Here is a 13,860-nt window from a genome sequence, read left to right on the forward strand (position 1 = left end):
AAAAGGAAGCTACTAAAAAAGTCCCTTAGTAGGCAGGATAGGCCGGAGACAAAAAGTCTGATTTAAGCCAGGGGCTAAAGAAATGACAGAGTTGAATAAAATTCAGTATTTGTTAGACTTTAATACTAGATGAAAGGGGAGACAGGGAGGAAGGCAGAAAGGAAGTGAAGGAGACAGAGACAGAGACTAACTATGGTAAGAAGATTTCATGAATGGAAATAGTGAATGCAGGTTGTGCTTGTTTGAAGTGAGAAAATAATGAGGCAAAGGCCCTTGAGTTTGAATTACCTGGTTTATCGAAGTGAGATTAAAAATGTAGGTTTTAAGTTTAGAAAAGTTGTAGAAGTTGAGGGTATCCTCCCTCTGCACTACTAATTTGTGAGCAATTTCTATATTTGGAGATTTGTATGTATGTGAGTGTGTGTGCCGTGTGCGGGGTGTGTGTGTGTGTGTGTGTGTGAAAGAGAGAGAGAGGGAGAAAGAGACCTCCCTTTGGGGTAACTCTAATGTAAAATGAGAACCATGAAATAAATTTCTCTATAATTCTACAAAGATATATGTTGATATAACTACATTTACACATTTGTGGGAAATTATACTTCTTTTTAAAAATGTCCTTTATGCTACATTATTTCATGTTTGCTACTGAGCTCTATGAGGTCACAGAATCTATATTTGGTCTCTAAGATCAACATCTTTTATTTTGCCAACTGTTTAAAAACACTTTCTTCATTTTCTTCTTTTTGGATGAATAAAATCAGAGGAGACAGATTGCAGCCTATTGAATTCTTAGCAAATAAATTCATTCCAGAAAAGAAATCTAAACAAGGCAGTGACCCTATTGTATCAACCAGCTATGGGGTTGGAAGCCAGAGTAGAAATGTTGGGTATTTTCTTAAGCTTCTCACTGGAAAATGAATCAGGTCATTGAGGTCACTCTCATCCATCTCCATGCAGAAGTACAGTTCTGCAACTGCTCGTTCAAATGCCAGTGGATTAGCCCCAGTAAGAAGCAGTCTACTCGACTAGCACTGTAACTGCACATCTCGGGAATTCAGTTATGTAAGTGTTCCCTTTGCCTGCTGCTCCCCAGGTGCAGGGTTGAAATTAAAGGCCTGTGTGGAGGAGCACGGAGAGATTTTCCATAAAGTACGTGTTGGCTGGTGGGGGAATCATCACTCCAGAAGATACCCTACAGAGGGAAATCAGATGATAAGTTCTTGAAAGACTCAGGAAGAGTTTGGAGAAAGACAGTTGCTTTTCTGTCTGTCCACTACCTGCGTTATCATTTCAAGATTTTAATGATTCATACATATCTTTCAAAGAAACATTTTGTTTTCAATAATAAATAAATAAATAAATAAATAAATAAATAAATAAATAAAATAACCTGAGGAAAGAGCATTAGGGAAATTGGAAGAATGCTGCTTTTTTATTTCACCAAGATCCACTGGTTAAGCTTTAAAAGTACATGGAGGTGGGAGAGGGGATGCCTTTAGACTGGATTTCTCATAAAATTAGATTTGGGTGCAGATCAAAGGGTACAGGCCCTGGTTGCCATTTCAAATGTTTCCCCCAAAATACATATATGGGGAAACAAATCTTCACTACATCCTGAAGGTGTTGACAGATTCTAACAGAAAACTAACTGATTTCCTCTTTTAAATGTTACTTTTAGGGGCACCTGGGTGGCTCAGTTGGTTAAGTGTCTGCCTTCAGCCCCAATCATGATCCCAGGATCCTGGCAGTGAGCCCCACATCAGGCTCCCTCTTCAGCGGGGAGTCAGCTTGTTCCTCTCCCTCTGCCCTGGTCATGCTCTTGATCTCTCTCAAATAAATACAATCTTAAAAAAAAAAAAATGTTACTTTTAAATGTTAGTTTCTTCTACTTTCTTACTTTACCATCCTGCAGGTTGTTATATATTAAAGAAGATCACCCCATGATCAGCCAGCCACCTTCCTTTGTTTCTTAGATCTTTGTCTTACCCCTTGCTCTAATTTTTATAATTCATATATCTTTGACCACATTAACCTAGGACTATAAACCAAGTTGACACTCATATTTAATTCCTGTGTCCTTATAGAACTGGGCTTCTTTTCAGAAATTGGTTCTCCCCTCTCTGGTCCTAAATCAAAACATTTTCACATACAATTCTAAGAAAGTCCTAAAAAACAAACAAACAAAAAGCTACTTTGCTATCACTTTGCTGTATCTGCAAAATGTGGCCACTTTGAAATTACTACTCTACTATGTATACCTGACCACTGAAGAAACCCTTTTGCCTTAGGGAGAACATAGGTGACCAGAAAATGTCTACATGTGTACCCATGGACACATGGACAGATTTTTTTTTTTTTTTTCAGAGAGAAAGAGAGAGAACACGTGAGCATGGGGATGGGGGAAGGGGAGAGGGAGAGAGAATCTTAAGCAGGCTTCATGCCCAGCACGTAGGCTAACACGGGGCCAAATCTCACAACCCTGAGATCATGACCTGAGCCAAAATCAAGAATCAGACACAACTGACTGAACCACCCACGTGCCCCTGGACACATGGTTGGATTAAATCCCTGCCCAACTTCCTATCAGAGAATCAATGAAAATCAGCATCATTGCACCATCCTGGTAGCCCTCTGATCCTGGAAAGATACCATTCTGACCAGTGGGTGTGAACAGCTCACCAAACCAGTCTCCTAGGAAGACCACATGAGCATAAACCCAATGCTCCTTGAGGCATATGGTTTACTACAGACATGGAATAGAGGGTTGTAGAGTGATCTGAAATGGAGAAACAGAGACATAGCATCACATGGGTCCAGATCTAGGCTCAGATTATTCTGCCCAAATGGCACCTCTGTTCTGTACTGGTCCCAGCTGCCGGGAAGGGTCTAGAAAATTCTGAGGAAGGTGTTCCTGGAGACCAGGATCTATACCTTGTTACACCTCTTTCACTTTAGAATTACCAAAGAATTAACACTGAACTATTTTAAATTCTTTCTACACTTGGGGGCACCCAAGGTATAAGACCCAGGGCAGGTGTCAGCTTGCTGAGGTTCATGGCCAGTACAGTGGCCACCATAGTGGAAATGAAATCAAGTTTGTCTTATTTCTTATATATTCTTACTCGTTTGATTTCATCCATTATTCATAAGTCAATAAATATGTGGGTAAATGCACACAATTATGTAAATATGTATGTACACAAATATTTATATATAGGTATGAGTAGACACAGACATACACATTACACATGTACATATGCAGGTATCACACTCATGCACACCTATAAATATACACTTAATTCACCTACAAGTGTAGAAAGAATTTAAAATAGTTCAGTGTTAATTCTTTGGTAATTCTAAAGTGAAAGAGGTGTAACATTTAGGCACATTCACCAGTACACATTTGTTATAGGAAAAGAAAGAATATCTTTGTATTGCCAAGCAGTCAATGTATCACATTTCAATTAGCAAGAATTGTTCTCTGTGGTATTGAGATGCTGAATTCGGTACTTAGTGAACCATTTAATTCCTTCATTGGCAATTATCACAGAGGTAGGTGGGTATGCAAAAAATGCAAAATATCCTAATTGTTGTTTTTAGTCCAATAATAATTAGCTACTGTGTTACAGAGACTACAATACTGCATAGTTTATTTTCTGCTCCTGGTTCAATCATTTACAAATGTAATTTCTTTCTGATATGAACCTACACTCATCTTTTTCATGTTTCTTGTGTACCAATGCCATTCAATTTATGTCATGTTGAAGACAGTCAAAAATGGTACACTCTCTCTGTTTTTATTTAAAAATGAAATTGTATTGACAAAGATAGCATGAGATAAAATACTCATACTCGTTTCATATAAGCCTACAAAGTGATAAGTATAACCCCTTAGATATTCAGACTTAGTGAAATGGAAAAATGGAAAAGGTCATTACCTTTAGGTCTACCCTTCAAGTATCATCAAATGTTCCACTTAGGAAGTGACACTGGGCCTGAAAATCCTCTATTACTGCTTCCATAACTGAAATTCAATCATAATCTTTAGACTCCATTTGCGGAGGTAAAGACAAAGAAACAACATTGCTCTAGAACAGCCTGTTAGAAACACAGAAGTTATCTCCAAAAGAAAACAGAGCCACAGTTAATCCACATTTTCATTAATCTTTCTTTTTTCTTTCTTTCTCTTTCTTTCTTTCTTTCTTTCTTTCTTTCTTTCTTTCTTCTTTTTCTTCCTTCCTTCCTTCCTTCCTTCCTTCCTTCCTTCCTTCCTTCCTTCTTTCCTTCCTTCCTTCCCTTCCCTTCCCTTCCCTTCCCTTCCCTTTCCTTCCTTCTTTCTTTTTACTAATTTTACTCTCTATTCTTTCGTCTTCTGAACTGACACATTGAATCTTATGAGACAATAAAAACATCTCACCATTCATACATAAATTTACTACGCAAGGATTTAATCATGCACTGCATTGAGCTAAAAGCTCTCTCTTTCCTCTGTAACCTCCAACTCTGCCTTCTTTTTCTGTTATTTTAAGGAGTCTATTAATGGGTTTTAGAAATACATTGTCAACCATAAACTAATAGAGCACAATAGTGGCTTTTATTGTGTGAAAATAATTCAGAAACTATCAACATATCCATTACCAATATTACAAAAATATCATATATGTTAGCCTTAAGATTGCCAGGTATTCTAGGATATTAAAAAGCCACACTGCTTTATTATGGGATCTCAGGTTCAGTTTCCTAAAGCTACATTTACTTATAAGTTTTAAAGGTTCTAATGACTTCTTTATTAACTATAGGGCAAAGAGAACACTCAGACTGAGATTAAAGTCCTCTTGCAATCTGTTCTATCTTCATCTGCTCTTGCTCCTCAACATGGATTGTTTTCCTTACCTATATATTATAATGGTCACTTTCATGATTTTTTCCATACTTTCTCTTGTGTATATAGCTCTAACCTCTCCTTTACATTTTCCTATCTCCTCCCCTTAGGGATCTTGTTAAATCTTAAGTTTCAATGGAAACTTTCCTTCTATATTTACTGAATTTGAAGAGGAAATGACCTTTCTAATCTGCTTTAGTATCCATATGTAATCATTATTTATCTGCAAAGTTTTCTTCATAAATATGCATATTAATTTTGTAATTAGATTACCTTCTTGAGAGGAGACTAGGCCTACAATATTACATCCTATACTATGCCATATATCATATTTGATATAGACATATAATTTCATTGGTCCATAGTGCTTAAAAAAGGTTAAGAATGCAGTAGAACCTAAATGTTTTGTTGACTAATTGCCCACTAGCTGAATTAAGCACTTTAACATTCTCTACATATAAAAATTATTACTCAACTTTCCTGCCATTTTCAGAATGGAAAACATTGGTAAAGAAAATAGTCAATGGCGTCAAGAAATATCAAGGGTCTGAAATTTTACCAGACTTGTAAGTTAGCAAGTGGGTTAGTTTCGTGAAGACTGGTAGAAAACAAAAGACTTTAATACAACGAAACCAGAAGGATAATCATCATGATTGCATTTATTCTCCTTGTCCCAAATCGTATAGGAACATACAAAAAAGGGCAAACGATACCTGCGGATGCAAAGGTTGTGTTATAGAAGAGTCTTGAGTTTAGAGAAACTATATTTTTTATACTGGGCAGTAAGCTTGTCTGCCTCAACCCTAGCAGCAGACAGCATCTCTGTCTTCCAAGGGTATAAGCCACCCTGCCCTGTGTTTTAGAAGGAAACTTTTTTAAAAAAAGATTTATTTATTCATTTATTTTAGAGAGAGAGCATACACACAAGAAAGGGGGTAGTGACAGAAGGAGAGGGAGAGAGAATCCTCAAGCAGACTCCCCGCTGAGCATAGAGCCAGACTCAGGGCTAGACCCAGGACCCAAGCTCATGACCTGAGCCGAAACCAAGAGTCGGCTACTTAACTGACTGAGGCACCAGGTGCCCCAGAAGGAACATTTTTTCCTATTTTCTAAGGCTGTTTGCTCTGTAAGCATTCTCAAAAATAGAGTCCTAAAAAAAAAAAAAAAAAAAAAAAAAAGTGGTCATTGTACCTGGTTGCAAGATGTACAGAAATATGAGTGTCCTAAAATAGTACTAGCCAAAAAGAGAAAAGGAGCTGGAATTCAATATAGGTCGCCGAAGGAAATAACAGTTTAAAACAAAACCACTCAGGGGTATGGCTTTCTTTCACCTTATTGCAAAAGTGAAACAGCCAGGTTCTACTTTCGCATGAGTAGATACCTAACCATCTCTCCCTGTTACCAGTATCACCACCACCACCTTTTTCCCTTTCTCAAACTCATTGGAATTAGTGATAAAGCAGTCAATTGTTTTTTCTTATAATTCTTTTCCATTATCACTCTTCTGTTTTTTGAAGTGATAGGAGCTATGCACCCGTATAGGATGAAAAACACCTCTTTCACTCACCCATTACTCTTTCATCTCTCATGTAGCAGCAGCTGGGCTTAGATATACTGTCAGGCTAGTTCTAGACTTGAGTCATCGAGCGCTGTAGTCACTAGTCACATGTGGCTATGAACACCTAAAATGCGTCTATTGAAATGTGATCTTTGAAATACACACTGAATTCTAAAAACTTAATGTGGAAAAAAATGTAATACATTCCATTAATAAACTTTCTATTAATTCTGTATTGAAATTTATATCATTTGGGATATACTGGGTTAAATAAAATATACAATCAAAATTAACAACTTTTTTTATTTTTTTATTTTTTTTAAGATTTATTTCTTTATTTAAGAGAGAGAGAGTGAGCATGAGTGGGAGGGGCAGAGGGAGAGGAAGGAGAATCTCCATCAGACTCCAGGCTGAGCATGGAACCCGAGTTGGGGTCTGATCTCATAACCTAGAGATCGAGACCCAAGAGGAAATGGAGAGTCAGACACTTAACTGACTGTGCCACCCCGGTGCCCCTCTTTTTGCTTTTTAATGTGGCTACTACAAAATTTAAAATTAAATATGTGGTTCATGTGTGTAATTCATTTTATATTTCATTTATAAAGCACTGATCTAAAGCTATTGTATTGAAGATGTATGGTCTAATACACTGCCTCTCTGAGCACATGTCTGTGGAGATCCAGGCTTAGCTGGACCACAATTATGACTGCTCAACTAGCTTAGAAAAAAATGGGTGATCCATATGTCCATCTCAAATTTATCTCCTGTACTCTCCCGTATTTGAAACCAAGACCACCTAAACTTTAACAGTGCTTAGCTTAAATTTTTATACATCTTCTGCATACCTCTGTCATGTAGGCTCTTATTTGAGATGAGTGTTCGCTCATCTCAGTCTTCAATGATTATAACACCATCATGTTGATGTTAGAGGCAGTAGAATAGAGAGCACTATAGAGCTTTAGCATTCACCTACTTTACAAAGAGTAGTTGGCTGGGTGGCTCAGTCAATTAACCATCTGAGTCTTGATCTCAGGGGCATGAGTTCAAGCCCCATGTTGGAGCCTACTTAAAAAATAAATAAATAAATAAATAAAAACAAAAAAGAACCCTTGATTACCGCCAAATGGCTTAGCTGATTCTGAATTTCAAGTGAAATACCAGTAGAAATTGTATTCTAAGACAAGCACCTAGTCCATGAGGGAGGTAATTAGTTATATACACTCAGAATTTATTTTTTCCTTCTGATTCCTCTAAACTGTGCATTTTTATTTTTGGCAGGTATAATGAAAGCTTAATTAAAGTTTTTGCTTTGTGTATGTGTTTTATTTTTATTTTTTATGTTTTTGGATTATTTGAAATGGAAGAATATACAGAAGAATTGAAGTATATGTCTTATTTAATAATAGGGCAAATAATCCTAATATCTTCTAAGTTCTACTCCTTTTGGTTAAATGAAAATGATTTAAATCACTTTCTTAAATAATAAAATGAAGCTTATTTAATATTTCAATATTCAGAATTAAGCAGTATCATAAAGTTTGTAGTCATCAGAAGTCAGTCTAATTCTGTCAACGATTTCTGAAAATATATTTACCTCCCTGGGGTGACTGGCTGGCTCAGCTGGAAAAGCATGCAACTCTTAATCTCTGGGTTGTGAGTTTGAGCCTCACGTTGGGTGTAGAGATTATTAAAAACAAAACAAAACAAAACTTTAAATACTTAATTAATTAAAATAAAATACATTTACCTCCTAACTTTGCTGTTGCTGTATCTAATGCCTACGTTGTGAGGAAGATAAGAAAATACTATCCCTAAAGATGGGGAGATTAAGCTTTTTGAAAGAAGCCCTATTTCTATCAGGTATTATCATTGGGAGCCAGATACTCTCCTGGGTTCTGAGAGCAGGGAGCTTGGCTACTCTGTCCAGGTAATGCTACTGGTACTGCACTTCATATAACTGCTGTGAATGCCTACATTATATACAATATATCTATATTAAAGGAACTTATATACTATTATCTATTGTTTATAGTAGCATTGACTCCAAACTGTTGGAATGAGAAATGGATATTAATGAAAAAGTGTGTTAAGTAGTTATGGTCATCTAAAAAATAAACTTCAGGTCCCCTGTCTTACCTGTCATGTAATTTTGTTGGTTCTATAGGAACCTCTGGTAATATAGGAATGCAATTATACTTGCCCTAAAATACTGTGTTTCTCAATTTTTTCACCACAGAAGAATACTTATATAAACCATTAAGAAAGTAAAAAAATGGGGAAGAGGAACATCTTACAATAATAAACCTGGGAAGCAAAGAAATCTTTATAAATAAAAGCTTATATTAAACGCATATATTATCAAATGCCAATTAATGTGAAAAAAAGAATGCCCTGTAATCAGATTAAGAATCGAGTATAAGTTCTATTTAGCTTTTAATGTTCCTCTAAACACTATTTATCTGATTAAAAAAAAAAATACAGGCAGAATTAGACTAACCATTTTAGAAGGTGGATTTTCTCATAGGTAAAACACAAAAGTAAATATTAGTGAGGATCAAATATTGTTTCACATAACTCAGTAGGTTCCTATTAGGAGTAAGCATATTTTACTCTCATCTCAAGAATGAGTATTATTTTTAATAATATTATTTTCTTGATAACAAAAATGTGTCTTTATGGCAGAAAATCTAGAAAAAAACCCTTTCATTTGTTTAAATTATCAAGTGAGGATTGGGCTTTTAGAGTGTAACCACACCAACCAATTTATGAGGGATAGTTCCAGTTCATGCCTTTTGCCCTAGAGTAATCATCCATAGTACTGTCTTTCATTCTCAAGTGTTTTGAAATGATCAAAACCAAGTGGAATGAAATTACATGGTTCTGCTGGCTGTGGGGGAGAAAAATCTGTTATCTAAGTAAACTAGTCTACCAAGAAGACAGAAAAATCAAGCATACATGGATTAGTCACAACAGTATTCTGAATCTTTAAGAATTTAAGATAAGTTGGGGGAAGGTGTTTTACTTAAGTAAGTGAAAAAAAATGAAAAAAAGAAAAAAAAGAAAAGAAATGGGGCAAAGCAGGTAAGCAGGAGGTGGCAGATATAAATTCCAGGGGCACCGGATAGACATCTGCTATAGTTTTAATTGAATTCTCAATGCAAATTTACACGGGCAAGGCAGGATCATTTAAAGAATAAATAGAAATAAGTAGCTCTTTAAGTCTTCGCAGTTCTTCTCAATAAATTACTTGATTCAGAAAAACTAAACTAAACTAATTTGGCAGCCATTGAACAACATCTGGAGAATTTCATTTTGGCCACAAGTTTAAGTAAACCAAAAAGAAATATGTAAACATCATAAAAGCAATGCAATATGATGCTCAGATTTTCAGAAGCAATAATTCAATTGATGTCAAAAAAAAGTTTTAACCACTGAAAACTTAAATTGTAAGCATGGCATTTTTAGAGTCATGCTAACAAACCAACGTGGTTTTCTGAGCTCATAAATGCAATGAAAGTGGTGTTTAAAACTGTAACATTCAAACAAAAAAGTATGAATTAAACTCATTTTAGATTGCTATGGACTGAATGTTCATGTCTCCTTCAAATTCACATATTGAAGCCCTACCCTCTAATTTGATGGCATTGGGAGATGGGAACTTTGGAGGCGATTAGGGTTAGATAAGGTTAGAAGGTGGGGCTCTCATAATGGGATTAGTGCCCTTTTAAAAAGAGTAAGAGCCATATTAGCACAGCTAATAGGAGGCAGTCTACCAGCCAGGGAGAGTCTCACCAGAAAACACAGATAGTACCCTGACCTTGGACTTCCAGTCTCCAGAACTATGATAAATAAGTGTTTGCTGTTTAAACTATGCAGTCCATGGTACATGGACTTGTGATAGCAGCTTGAGCTAACTAAATACGGGTATTCAAATAGCACCTTTTTATATATAGTGGCCTGCTGTCATGTACATTTGTACCATGTGGCTACAGACAGCCAAATGGATCCCTATGTAGGCATTTCATAGTACCAGATTTCATTTCCTTAAGAGGAAGAGTTTTATCAATGAAATCTGCTAATAGTGGATTTCCACAGTTTATGAAATAACCATTTATTTATAAATTAAATATCTTAAGTGAATAAGAAAACTAATTTATTAAAGGTATTTTAGAAGGGAATTCTACATTGTATGGAAGAGTGATTAGACCACAAGAAGCTTGGGATAGCATTCAATTAAATTGATTGTTTGAGACTTCTGTTTTTGCCTTGGCTTAAATAAAATACTGCATTTCCATTTTAAGTGTGTGTTTATATTGATATCAAAGTTACTCATCATCTCTAAGTCATGTATATGACTGAAATCAAATGTATATTCTATAACACTATAACCACAGACACTCAGTCACTGATATCAATTTCGAGTAATGGGGCACAACTCTCCTTTAATTAACACTTCATCATATAGCAGTTATTTGTAATAAATAATATTTCTAGCTAACATAATAGGTTTATCACTATTTTATACTCCCTGCCAACAGATACTGATACTTTTCACAATGTGAGTGGAACTTCCCAGTCTGCATCTCTCAGGAACCTTGAAATCATGGCAAATTATCATGATCCCCCTCACCTCTCTTCCCAATCATTCAAACTCTTTGCAAATATTGTTCCTCATTCTTTGTAGAACAGAAGGACAGATAAAGAGAATGTTGATGTAGCCTATACATACTGTCCTCTCAACAAACATAGGGAGCAAACAGAAAATACTCAGCATAATAAAGATTTTTTATCTTTTTTATCTGCTTGACTTTAATTTACTTGAAATTCCTTTAACAAATTAATGCCTTGAATAGACTATATATATATATATATATANTTTTCTTTACTTGTGAACCTTATTATCCATTTCCAATTAAATAGGAGATTTCCAAATGAGAATACTATGGATATTTGACTTTGGATTTTAACATCAATGACCAAAAATTTTCCTTTATTGTTCCTTCTTTCATAATAGTTTACCAGATTGATCCTCAGGATCTTCAACTTAAACTCTTACTATTCTAGTTAGCTGTATCTGCAGAGTTATTTCTCACAACTTTCCAAGACCTAAATAAGTCAACCATATCTTTCTTCCCCATATTTTATCTGTTACTCTGTTTCCTTGAAGCATGTTCTTAATTCTTCCAAGATGCCTGGTGTCCTCATTTACTTTCTATTCAGAAGACTGCTGACTGATTCTCCCACCATGGGCTCACTCATCATACTTAGTCTTAAATAATTCCAAATATTTCCAAATACTCTTTCCAGTGGACAATAAAGCTTTCACTACAGGATCAGTACAAAAATGCTTAACTAGGGGCGCCTGGGGGGCACAGTGGTTAAGCGTCTGCCTTTGGCTCAGGGCGTGATCCCGGCGTTATGGGATCGAGCCCCACATCAGGCTCTTCCACTATGAGCCTGCTTCTTCCTCTCCCACTCCCCCTGCTTGTGTTCCCTCTCTCACTGGCTGTCTCTCTCTCTGTCGAATAAATAAATTTAAAAAAAATCTTAAAAAAAAATGCTTAACTAGATTTAAATGGAAAAAGTTTTAAAATTGGAGTATATTACTCTGTAGAACTGTCTCTTTATTTATAAGCTTTGAATAATAACGTCAGAACCTACTCTTCTTATTGATAAAAAGTACCTAGTGCCAGTAATTTGGGGTTCATATTTTATTGAGATCCTTGCCTGTTTTCTTGGTGACATCCTTATCCCTCATGTATATTAGGTCTTTTTAATGGCTTGTTAAATGAAGCTAGATTTATCAAAAAATTCACTGAATATAAACCACCATTTCGATATTAAGAAAATGCCTTCAAGTCATTAAGTTTTGGGCACCAAATGCATTTGGGTATCAAATGCAAATGCAAGATAACAGCAGATTTTTTTCTTCAAAATCTATACCACTTTTTTTTTTCATTTTATTTACTCTCTCTAATGGGAGTCAATATGGTATTCTAAAGGGAATCCATGTGGTCTTTTAGACAGCTTCAGGTATAGATGTTTCATTTGCACGTAAGAAAAAAAAAAAATATATATATATATATATATGCAACAGTGAAGTAGTTCAGTTCCCCAGTAGAGAGTAGGTTATCTGCTTCCATGTAGGCAGTACTTCCCAGATTAGGATAAATAAATTTAGCAATCTCCATTGGATTCTTCAGATATGAGAGACCTGTCCGTTCCTCTCTCTTCGGTAGTTAGGAAACTTGAATATTTGATGACAAAGGGAACACATCTGGTCAGGAGTACTACAAGGGTTGGAGTCAATGTATTTTATCCTTTAATGGTTGGACAGGTTCTACAGACTAACATTTCATATTTTCACAAGACACCACATAAGAATGATGCTCAATATCTCCTCAACTAGTTTTCCTACTTTCATGAATGCCTTGAATTGTCAGCTGAGTGACTTGGTTGTCAGAGTCTCCCACTCTGGTCTTCCATTGCTGTCCATAGATTTCCCACATCTTTGGACTTTTTCTTGCCAATTTAACTTCTCATTCCCTCTGGGATCTATTAACTACTCTAAAAACAAAAAAAAATGTCCCTGGTGGAGTATAAATGCATGTTAATTTATTCACAATTATTTATGTCTCCCTGAGGTATTTAAATTTTCATAGAGAATTCCTTGGAGGGGGACAGATATTTGAAAATCATTTAAAACAACATCTGTTTTCAAAAAGATTATATTCAAATTTGAGTAACATCTAGAATAAGGTACAACATATTTAGGCTAAATTATCTTATTTATGCTAGAAAATATTTAGAGTTTTGATGAAAAAAGGCAAGTGAAGAAACCACAGGGGTAGGAAAAGAACCATTATTTTGTGGAAGATTTAGCTGTGAAATTAAAAGAAAGACAAAAAGGCACAATAACAGGAATGAAAGCAAGAAGTTTATTTGACAATAAAGTGCTAACTTTCAGAGCAAGACATTTATGTTATGGAAAATAAGAAATAATATTGATAGCTTGAGCTAGAATATGAAAGACCTTGAATACCACATTCCAAAATTCTTCCTTGTTTTGCCAGGAAACAGGGAATCATTGCTGGTTGTTTGTGGAAAGAATGTGATTATGAAGTTTGAGACTATACTAAAGGTAGAGATTACTGGGTTGATTGATGGGGTTAAAGAAAGTGTCAGTAAAACACACATAGAATGTTGATGATGATGTCCATGAGAATGAAAAGTTATAGAAATATTTTTACGGGCAAGTCAATAAGAATTGTTATTTTTCTAACTACAGGATTTGAATAATACTATATATTTAATTTAAACTCTGAAGTTGAAAAATTGACATTTTGAGGGTTACAGAATTTTCGGGGGGGAAGGAAAGAGGAATAACAAATTCATTTTAGATAAGATAGTGGGGCATAGT

This window comes from Ursus maritimus, unplaced genomic scaffold, assembly GCF_017311325.1.
Source record: "Ursus maritimus isolate PB19 unplaced genomic scaffold, ASM1731132v1 scaffold_6, whole genome shotgun sequence".
Lineage (NCBI taxonomy): Eukaryota > Metazoa > Chordata > Mammalia > Carnivora > Ursidae > Ursus > Ursus maritimus.